The following is a 10873-nucleotide window of genomic DNA, read 5'->3' as shown; positions in this document are numbered from 1 at the left end:
AATTAAACAGCCCCTTATCCTGAGCCCTGTGGTCCCAAATCTGTTGGCATGGGCCATCTGTGGGTATCTAACTGCAGAGTAGACATAGCCTTAATTACTTCTTAGTGGCTTTTGGTTGGACCCAGACTTAAAGATCCATTCTTCAAATGAAATAAATGACTCATAATTTAAAGTTTCACAGTTGAATACGTGGCCTGTGTTTTTCTCTTAGCCGTCATTTATTGAAGAGTATAGAATCCTAAGCAAAAAATTGACAAGGGTGAGATCATGGCCAAAATATAGTATCAGTTGTAGAAACAGACTCAGACTAAAAATGAGGACTTCAAAAATTCTCTGAACTTTAGAAATGTGTGGCTGTTAAATCTAGACACAAACTTGTGGGGGAGAGGGTATAGGAAATTTCAGGTATTGTGCAAGGAAAGCATTACATGCTTTCCAAAATGATGTTTCAGATTCATATCTAGTAGCACTCTATTGGCTTGGAACTACACTAGGGATGCATTTGCTCCATAAAATGATGTAATGTAGGTGCAGTAGGGATCTTATTATATTTATGTATTGATTGTTCTTTGTTACTCATCTCTATAGCAGTTGAATATCAATTATATGAATCCATCTCCCTGCCATTAGATCGTCTGTGCTTTAAAAAGGTACATATGTCAATTTCATACATCTGGTCTGCTTTATCACTTTTTTTCTTTGCAGGGTTTTTTAAATGACTGTTACTTTTTTAGGCTAAGATTTTCAAAGTGACGAACAATTTTGGGTGCACCAGATTTTTTGGCTGACCATTTTGACACTGAAAATCAGGCTGTTTATATAGGATGGTACCTCTGAAAAACAGACCTCTGTAAGTGGCCTCGAGTTTGACACAGACAAAATGAGATACCACAAAATCCCTGCTCGCTTTTGGAAATCATAGCCATAATCTCTGGGTTAATACAGTTCTATATTTGAAATGTAATGGAATGACAGAATCTATTTTGCACTGAGTTAAAGAATCTCTGCTTCTAATTCAGCTCATGTGCCACTTCTATGTTAGAAGGGAAAGAGATGATACTATGGTATGTATCTGTGTGTGCACGGCCACCTGAATTTCTCTCAAAGCATGAAGATTTCCAAAACATGATTCCAAAAGGCTGATTTCCCAAATACTGCACTCAGTTGTAGCTCATTAGCTCTTCCTCTGAGTTTGTTAACCTAGAAAGAAGCTTTGCAGAAGCCAAATTCCTTTGGGCTTTGTATATTAGCACTTAGGTTTCATTCCTATGCCACCACAAGCTGCAAATTCTCAGACAAGCAAATGGCCAATTTCCCCACTGTTAATAATTTCCATTCTCTCTTTCCTTATTTTGCATGTTCATGGTATAGGTTTTTTTTACATTTTTGCAGCTAACTGGCTTTCAAATCTATTTTAATTAAAATAATTTCTTTACTAAGTTTCACTGATAGGAAATTCTTAGCTTTTGTTTTGACAGTGACAATACATTTTGTGTATATTCAGTGTTTTTCACATTTCTGGGGTTAAAGTGACATCTGCTGGCATCCTGTAAATCCAATTATCGAATTATACTATATGTCTCTTGAAAAGAATTAAATAGTTCTGGTTTGATTGATGCACCTTTCCTCACTTTGAATCCTTACTTTAAACAAATCTTGAATAAAAGCAGCATTCTAGTAAACAGGAATCCCTTGGTGGTGGTGGGGTGGCAGATTATCAAGAGTCTCATTTACACACACAGGATATGTCTACACGACAACGTTATTTTGAAATATCTTAATTGGAAATAGTTAATTTGAAATAAGTTATTTTGAAATAATGCATCTATATACAAAATGCAATTCGAAATAGCTTTTTGCTAAATTGAAATAGCGCATCCACACTGATTGGATGCTGAATCGCATTTAAGGCCAGCTGAAACTGGTTCCAGTAGGGCATCAGGTCAGTAGTTGCTTTGTGTGGCTGCTGTCTGAGACTATCTGAGGCTTGTGCTTAAAGGGACCCCCCTGGACAGCCGGTTCTCAGCTTTCCCTGCTTGCTTGCCTACCTCGCTGAGGGACAGCAAAGCATTTTTCTCTATGCCTGCTTGGTTGCCCTCACTCAGGACACCATAGCACTTGACACCGTGGAGCCAGAGCCACCCCTGGGCACTTTGGTGCTCCTTTTGGATCTTTTGCTGCAAGCCTGGGAGCAAGTGCTGGAGACTGCCTGGCACCATCTGCGGCAGCCCAACTTCCTCTTCCGGACCCCCCTGGGGGCCATGGAGGAGCAGCGCCTGGATGCCAGCGTGCCCCGCCACATCTGGCGCCTGGAAACCAGCAGCGACTGGTGGGACCACATCATCCTGGAGCACTGGGGAGACCAAAAGTGGACCCAGAACTTCAGGATGAAGAAGGACACCTTCCTGGAGCTCCGTGAGTGGCTCACCCCTGCTCTGCAACGACGGGACACGCACATGAGGCCCGCCATTCCCCTCCAGAAGCGTGTGGCCAATGCCCTATGGAAGCTCTCCACGCCAGATAGATACCAATCCGTCGGCAACCAAGTCAGCGTGGGGAAATCCACTGTTGGAGCAGTGCTTATGCAGGTATGGCAGTCTCCAGCCATTGTGCCGGGGAGGAGGGCAAAGGGTGGATGGGATGCCCCAGGCAAAAGGGAGGGGTGCAAATCCCCTCCATGGGAGAGTTTGTTCTGTCCCAGCTGCACTTCAGACTGCCCATGGTGGCCAGGATTGCGGGGGGGGGAGGGAGTTTGCTCCTGCGGAGTGGGGGTGAAGGGCAGTGGTGGGGAAGGAACACTTTCGGCCACCCTGGCACCCCAGTGACTCTCGGTTTTGTGTGTCTCTCTGCAGGTGGTCAAGCCATCAATAGAGTGCTGCTCCACAGAGTCATCCACCTCATGGATTTGGATGCGGTCATTGAGGGGTTTGGCGCCCTGGGCTTTCCCAACTGTGGGGGGAGGGGCAATCGATGGGATGCACATCCTCATCTGTGCCCCGGAACACCAGGCCTCCCTCTACATTAACTGGAAGGGCTACTTCTCGGTCATCCTGCAGGCCGTGTCTGACCATCGGGGCCGCTTCCTGGACATCAACGCAGGCTGGTCCAGCAAAGCACATGACACGTGGGTGTACTGCAACTCCTCCAGGTGCCAGGGGCTGCATGCTGGGACCTTCTTCTCTGACCGCCACATCAGGATTGGGGATGTGGACATGCCTACTCGCTACAACCCTGACTCATAAAGCCCTACACGGGACACCTCAGCCCCTCTCAGCAGGCCTTTAATGCCGGGCTCAGCAGGGCCTGCAATGTGGTGGAGGGGGCCTCTGGCCGGCTGAAGGCCTGATTTTGATGCCTCCTCACCTGCCACGACCTCTCTGGGTATGTCTACACTACAGCGCTAATTCGAACTAACTTAGTTTGAATTAGTTAATTTGAACTAAGCTAATTCGAACTAACGCGTCTAGAACTAAAAACTAGTTCGAATTAGCGTTTTGCTAATTCGAACTAGCAAGTCCACATTGAGTGGACTCTGAACAGGGCTTAAGGATGGCCGGAAGCAGTGCCGGCAGGGCATCAGAGGAGGACTTAGAGCGTGGAGATGCTGTCTCAGGCTAACCAAAGGCTGTACTTAAAAGGACTCGACCCCTACCCCGGACAGACAGTTCTCAGGGGTGCCCCGCTTGCAAAGCAGTCCTGGCTTGGATTGCCCGGAGTACCCACACTGGGCACATCACACCACTCGGCCATCAGCCCAGCTGCACTTGCCGCAGGCTGCCATCTGAGGAGAGGGGGCAATCGGGGGGCTGCAGGAGAGCTTCCACCCCCAGAAGCCCGCAGAGCCAGCCCAGTCCTCCCCATCGGGGGCTCGTGCCCCATTCCTCCCTCACCTCCTTCCACTTACCCTTGCCTAGCCCCCCTTCTTATTGATGTACAAAATAAAGATAACGTTTCTTCCAACATTGACTCTGTCTTTATTGAACAAAACTGGGGGAGACTGGGAAAAGGAGGTGGGAGAGGGGAAGAGAAAGGCTGGGAGAGGGGAGGGCAACTAACATGATCAGGGGTTGGGAACAGGTCCCATATGAAGAGAGGCTACAGAGACTGGAACTGTTCAGCTTAGAAAAGAGGAGACGGAGGGGGGACAGCATAGAGGTCTCTAAAAGCAGGGGTTGGGTGGAGAGGGTGCATTCATAAAAGTTCTTCATGAGTTCCCATAAAGAAGGACTAGAGGACACCAAAGGAAAGGAATGGGTAGCAGGCTTCAAACTAGTAAGAGAAAGTTGTTGTTCTTCACAAAGCAAATAGTTAACCTGTGGAACTCCTTGCTGCAGGAGGCTGTGAAGGCTACAACTAGAACAGAGTTTAAAGGGAAGTGAGATCAAGTCATGGAGGTTGGGTCCATGGAGTGGTATTAGCCAGGGGGTAGGAGTGGTGTCCCTGCCCAAAGTTTGTGGAAGGCTGGAGAGGGATGGCGCAAGACAAATGGCTTGGTCACTGTCTTCGGTCCATCCCCTCCAGGGTCCCTAGTGTTGGCTGCTGTCGGCAGACAGGCTACTGGGCTAGATGGACCTTTGGTCTGACCCAGTACGGCCATTGTAAGCTCAGGGTTCAGGGTCGGGGGTCTCAGTGGACCCCCTTGATTTTCATGCACACCTGCTCCTGGGTGGCCAGGCTGGCAGCTCTCCTGCCCTAGACGGCCACTTTCCTGTGCCTAGTGCGGAGATCATGGATGAAGTCCACGATGTCCGCACTAGGCCAGGAAGGTGCCTGCCTCTTGCGGTCCAGGGCAAGCTCCCGGGAGCCGCCAGCCTGGTCCCAGGAAGAGGGGGTGGGCTGGGGGACATTGGGTGGGTGGCTCTGTGCCGTGCCAGGTGCAGGGTCTGCTGGCTGGGTGCTGGCAGGCTTGCACCTGGCACGGGCTCCGTAGCCAGCCCGTGCCCCTTTAAGGGGTCCGGGGCCGGGAGGGGGGCAATAGACTTTCCCTGGTGTTGGCCAGAGTGGCCACCAGGGAAACCTGGGGTGGGCTAGCCTCCCACTAGTTCGAATTAAGGGGCTACACACCCCTTAATTCGAACTAGTAAGTTTGAACTAGGCTTAATCCTCGTACAATGAGGTTTTCCTAGTTCGAACTAAGCGCTCCGCTAGTTCGATTCAAATTCGAACTAGCGGAGCGCTAGTGTAGCGGCTATGAATGTTAGTTCGAACTAACGTCTGTTAGTTCGAACTAACATTGTAGTGTAGACATACCCTCTGAGAGGAATATTCTGCATGTGGTGGCAGCGTGCTGTGTGCTGCACAATTTGTGTGAGCAGAAGGGGGAGGCTTTCCTGCCAGCCTGGATGACAGAGACTGACCACTTGGCTGGCCTGTACGCGCAGCCCCACACAACTGCCTATATGCTGTCTCCCAGTACGGCGGGTGCAGGGGCCTCAGCATCCCCGGAGGATGGGGTGGAGGGTGTGGAGGTTGAGGTGGGGGGTGTGGAGATTGAGGAGGAGGGCGTGGAGGTTGAGGGGGGAGAGGCGGGAGGGGCAGAAGGAGTAGAGGAGTGGGAGCTGGGGAGGCAGTACGTGCTGGAGTGGCAGGAGGCAGCACGCTCTGCACCAGGGTCTGCAGATGGGCCCAGATGGTATGACCCGGGGCAAGCTGCTCCTGCCGGAGTTCCAAATCTAGTTCCACCCAGCGGACGAGGGTACGGTGCAGGGCTTGCAGTGCCCCCAGGTTCTGCTCTCGGTACCCCTGCAGTGTTCAACTGGTCCTCCTGCGGAGCCCTCATGTGTAGGAGCATGTCCAAGGTGGGGTGGTGCACCCTGCATGTGCAGCTGGTGTGGCTGTGGAGAAACAAGAGAAGAGGTCAGCTCTCCCTGGAGACACAGTGGGTGAAGCCCAGCCCCCCTCTGCAAGGTGAGGATGACCGTGCCCTGTACCGTCAGAGCCGATGTGCTTGCACAGAGGCCATGGTCGGATTGTCCGGCTTTCCCTGGGAGTGGGAGCTGCCCCGAGACCTCACCCATGCCCTTGTGCTGTGTATAGTGCAGCCAAGGTGGGGGGAGATGTCCCATGCTTCTGTGTAGAGGAGGCGTGTGAAGGGATGGCGTCCTGCTGTGTCCCGCCCCGGGGTCAGGAGCATGTCAGGTCTCTTCACACACGCATGTGGCTATCAGGCCATGGCCCCTGTGTGGCACGCAGCTGGAGCCACTTGCCTAGGGGTGGCACGGCAAGTGCTCACATATGCACAGGTTGCTGCATGACCCGTGGTAAGCAAGTCCCACGCGCACGGTCCTAGGTCTCCCTCCGCACCCCCCCCAGGAAGAGGACAGTGACGGCACTTACATGGTGTGGCCTCCTCGGACGATCCCGGTGATTCCGCTGCTAGGACAGCTCAGGGGTCCAGCCGGTGTGGCACCCTCTGTGGCACCCTCAATGGTGGCTCCTCCTCCGCACCCTGGTCAGGGCCCTCTGCTCCCGGCTCGCTGCCCCCTGGACTGGCACGGACTGTCCCACCCCCTAGGATGAGGTTCAGGGCCTTGAAATAGGGGTAGGTGGGTGCCCCCATTGGGGAGCTACCCTGTGTGGCCCTGGCATATCCCTGCCGCAATTCTTTAATTTTCATGTGCATCCATTCTTGGGTGTGCATGTGGCCTTTTGTGGCCATGGTGGTAGCTATGCAGCTGCAGACGCCGTGTTCCTCCGTTTAGTGCGGAGATCATGGACATTGGAGGCTTCCCCCCAAACCTCAATGAGGTCCATGATCTCCGCACTGGTCCAGGATGGCGCCCGCCTTCTCCGGCCCCTGGCTGGCTCCTGGGAACTGGGGGACTGGGCACTAGAGGGCTGACTGGATCTGACTGCTCGGCTCATATTGGGGCCACTGGGTCAGGGTCAGTGACTACTGGCTCTGTGCTTGCAGGCCTGTAGCTGGCATATGCAGTGTGGCCAGAGTCTGCTCCTTTAAGGGCTCCAGGGCTGGGCAGGAAGGAGTTTTCCTGGTTTGGCCCAGAGTGGCCACCGGGGCTCCCTGGGAAGGGCTGGAGGCCCCCTATTTCAAAATAAGCATCTACACAGCGCTTATTTTGAAGTAGCTATTTCAAATTTGGCATTATTCCTCATAGAATGAGTTTTAACTAATTCGAAATAAGTGCCCCGCTATTTCAAAATAAATTCGAAATAGCAGTTTGCCTGTATAGATGCTATTAAAGTTAATTCAAATTATGGCTGTTATTATTGGCTGTTATTATTATTATTAATAATGGCTGTTACACACACACACACACACACACGCGTGCGCGCCTCACTAGGGAATCTCGGTAAAGACCATATTACATGTACTTTAACTCTGTAGATACAAGAACCACTTCAGACATTGTCAAAATGTAGCCACAACAATTTAGTGCAGGTTTAAAAGTCAGGAATACATCTCTCAGGAGTGGTCACACTGACGTGAGCCACATGCAGCTCTTTTACCATTGAAGTGCAGTTTGCAGAGCCCCCATGTCCCACCCATCCTCCACCTACCAGACTGCGGGAGAGCCAAGGACCTATGCCTTGCAGTGGAGGTAATGTGGTAGGGGCAGGGCTGACCCTGCTACTTGCTCCCCTCCAGTCTTTCTCTGCAGCCCACTGTGGGACACACCCCACTTTTTTTTTTAAGCAGACTTGAGCATTTGTCCCATTTGTCCATTAGGATTCCTGGGACACAGATTAAAAAGGGGACTGTCCTGTCCAAAATGCAAGGTATGGTCACTCTGTGGAAAAGACATTGGGACCTTTCAACTCCTATTGACTTCAACAGGAACTGTAGATCCTCAGCACCTTTTTGGAACTTGGGCCTATGGTAGGAAAATATCAGATTCATGCCTGCAGCCAGTGAAAAACAGAAAAGCTTCACTGCTGGGCAAATACAGCAATGCCCAGTGACTTTTCAGTATTTGTTAATTTGTTATAGAGTAACCTGTGGCTCCCATTATTTCCTGGATTATAGTTGTAGAAGACAAAGAAAAAAAGAGGAAAAACTTAAAAACCAACAAATACTCTAGCACAGGGGTCTTCAATCTTTTTAACCACAAGATCACTTTTTCAATTTAAGTGCAATGTAAGATCTACCTCAAACCCAAATATTCTTGACCGGCTTCCTTCCTCCCACTTCTCTGAGGCCCCGCCCCTGCTCCACCCCTTCTCCGAGACCTCACCTTGCTCACTCCATCCCCCTTCCTCCTTGAAACTCATCCAGTTCCACCAGGCTGGGATAGGAGGTTGGGGTGCAGGCTCTGGTCTTGGGCCAAGGGGTTTGGAATATGGGAAGGGACACCCTGAAGATAGGGAGGTGGGGTGGATTCTGGAGTGGCCTAGGGGATAGGGCATTTGCCTGGGGAGCACAGAGTTGGAGGTCCAAGTTTCTTTCACACACACACATCCTGTCCACCCACCCTGGGAGTTACCAGACACACAACACAGGCTGCCCAAGGGATGGAGCTGTCTCTTGTATTAGGAAGACAGGATAAGGGACCTGCTGAAGGTAGGGAGGTGGGCTGGGTTCTGCAGTGGCCTAGGGGATAAAGCATTTGCCTTGAGAGGGAAGGGTTGGGGGCCTGAGGCCATCCCCTACCTCTGGGAGCAGCATTGGAGTTATTTCGGCCCTAGCCCTGCCCCACTCCTTAGAGCAGCTGGCATGTACAGCAATGGCTCCACAGCTCCAAGTGCTTCCCCAACCCCACAGCCTCTATTGGCCACAGTTCTCCATTACTGATCAATGGGAGCTGCAGGAGCAGAGTCCACAGGCAAGGACAGCTTGAGAGACCCCCTGCTCTGACTCTCTCAGGGGCGGCAGGGACATGCCAGTCACTTCCAGGAGCACAATTACCACAGGGATAATCACTCCAGACACGACAGGTTCAGCATTTTAGAACACACTACTCCAAGAATTAAATTTAGGCATAAGAGAGAAATGAAAGTTATGCAATGCACAGACCAGTCAAAAACTAAAACTAACCCACTTTGCAAGCTGTAAAAGTAGTAACAACCCCCCATGTATGTGCTGGGTCAGGAGAAAGGGAAAGACAGTGTGTGTTTGTGAGAGTGACAGAGACACACACAGTGTGTGAGTGACAGAGATTTGCATTGCCAAGCTCCCTCCGTCTCCTTCTCTCTGTGTGGAGATGGGATACAGGAGTGGGGGGAGGAGGGACACCCTGACATCAGTGCCCCCCTTTTATCCCTCCTGTACCCTGCACAGCAAGCAGGAGGCTCCCAAGGGGCAGCTCCAGGCAGAGTGCAGGAGCAGCATGACAGTAAGTAGAGAGACACCTGAAGTGGCAGCACTTGGTAGCTTCCTGGTCAAACCAGTCAGGGTCACCTGTCAGAGGCTCCAAGATCTACTGGTTGGTGACCACTGGTGTAGCAGCACCTTAAAGGCTAACAAAAGGTGCTGCTAGACAAGTGTTTCCCAAGTAGTGAAAATTGGGGTTCAGCGAGAAAATTCCTTTACAATAACATTTTATGATTTTAAAAAAAATATTTAAGCATTTCTGAATTTTATTGAAAACATTTTTCCTTTGTGTTTGCCACAGTAAGTGTCCCTGTGTAATGCCAGCTTAGCCAGAGAGTGGTGACGATGATATCACTACTCAGCGCTGCGTGTGCAGTCAGTCACTGATGCTATCGCCTGTTATATACCACTATAAATTCCCGTACTCATTCTCAGGGAGTGTGGATCACATGGGTGACTAAATATGAATATACTAGCACCATGTCCAACAAAGTCCAAGCTTCAGCTGTCAAACCAGTTGTTATTAGGGGTCCAGCAAAATTATTTTGAGTTTAAAAAGGTTCCGTGACCAAATAAAATTGGGAAACACTGCGCTAGACAATTTGTTGATTTTTAAGTGTTTCCAGTTACAGAATAACTCAGCTACCCCACTAAAGCTTTTGAAAAAAGAGGAAGTAAACTATGAGTTGCAGAATTAGCCAAAAACAGGCACTGATGTAACTGTAGAGAGGCTACAAAGACTGAGTTTAGTTACAATGAGTAGTCCCGTGGCACTTAGCAAAAACATGTAGAGTGTCATGAGCTTTCATGGTCAAAACACACTCCATCAGATGAGCTTGAGTTTGGTTAGTTACATTTAGAAGTCAACAAATGGCTTCTATGTGGACACCCACCAATGGACGTAACGAAAGTCTTGATTTCTACATGTACTGCTTCCGCAAATGCATTCAAGCTGACATTATCAGCAAATAACATAAAACATATCTCAGTCATGCACAGCGCAATGCTATTCACAGCCTCAAAACCAATCCTAACATCATAATCAAAGAGGCCAATAACAACACTGCACACTTGATTCCAGAGCTCTGTAACTTTGTCCTCACCTACAACTACTTCCAATTCGGAGACAATTTCTATCTCCAAGTCAGTGGCACAGCCATGGGCACTCGCTTGGCACCACAGTATGCCAACATCTTTATGGCTGACCTTGAACAATGTTTCCTCAGCTCTCGACCCCGAACACCCCTACTTTACTTATGCTCCATCGATGACATCTTCATCATATGGACCCACGGAAAAGAGACTCTTGAAGAATTCCACAAGGATTTCAACAAACTTCCACCCCACCATCAACCTCAGCCTGGACCAGTCCACAGAAGAAATCCACTTCCTGGACACTACAGTACAGTTAAATAATGGACAAATTTCCACCACTCTATATCGGAAACCCACTGACCGCTACACTTACCTTCATGCCTCCAGCTTCTATCCCAGATACATTTCTCAGTCTACAGTATACAGCCAAGCCCTAAGATACAACCGGATTTTCTCCAACCCTACAATCACCTAAAGGATCTTTACAGAGCATTCCTAAAACTGAAATAC

Source organism: Pelodiscus sinensis, chromosome 15 (assembly GCF_052426305.1).
Source record: "Pelodiscus sinensis isolate ZL-2025 chromosome 15, ASM5242630v1, whole genome shotgun sequence".
Classification (NCBI taxonomy): Eukaryota; Metazoa; Chordata; order Testudines; family Trionychidae; genus Pelodiscus; species Pelodiscus sinensis.
This window is presented reverse-complemented; position numbering follows the sequence as displayed.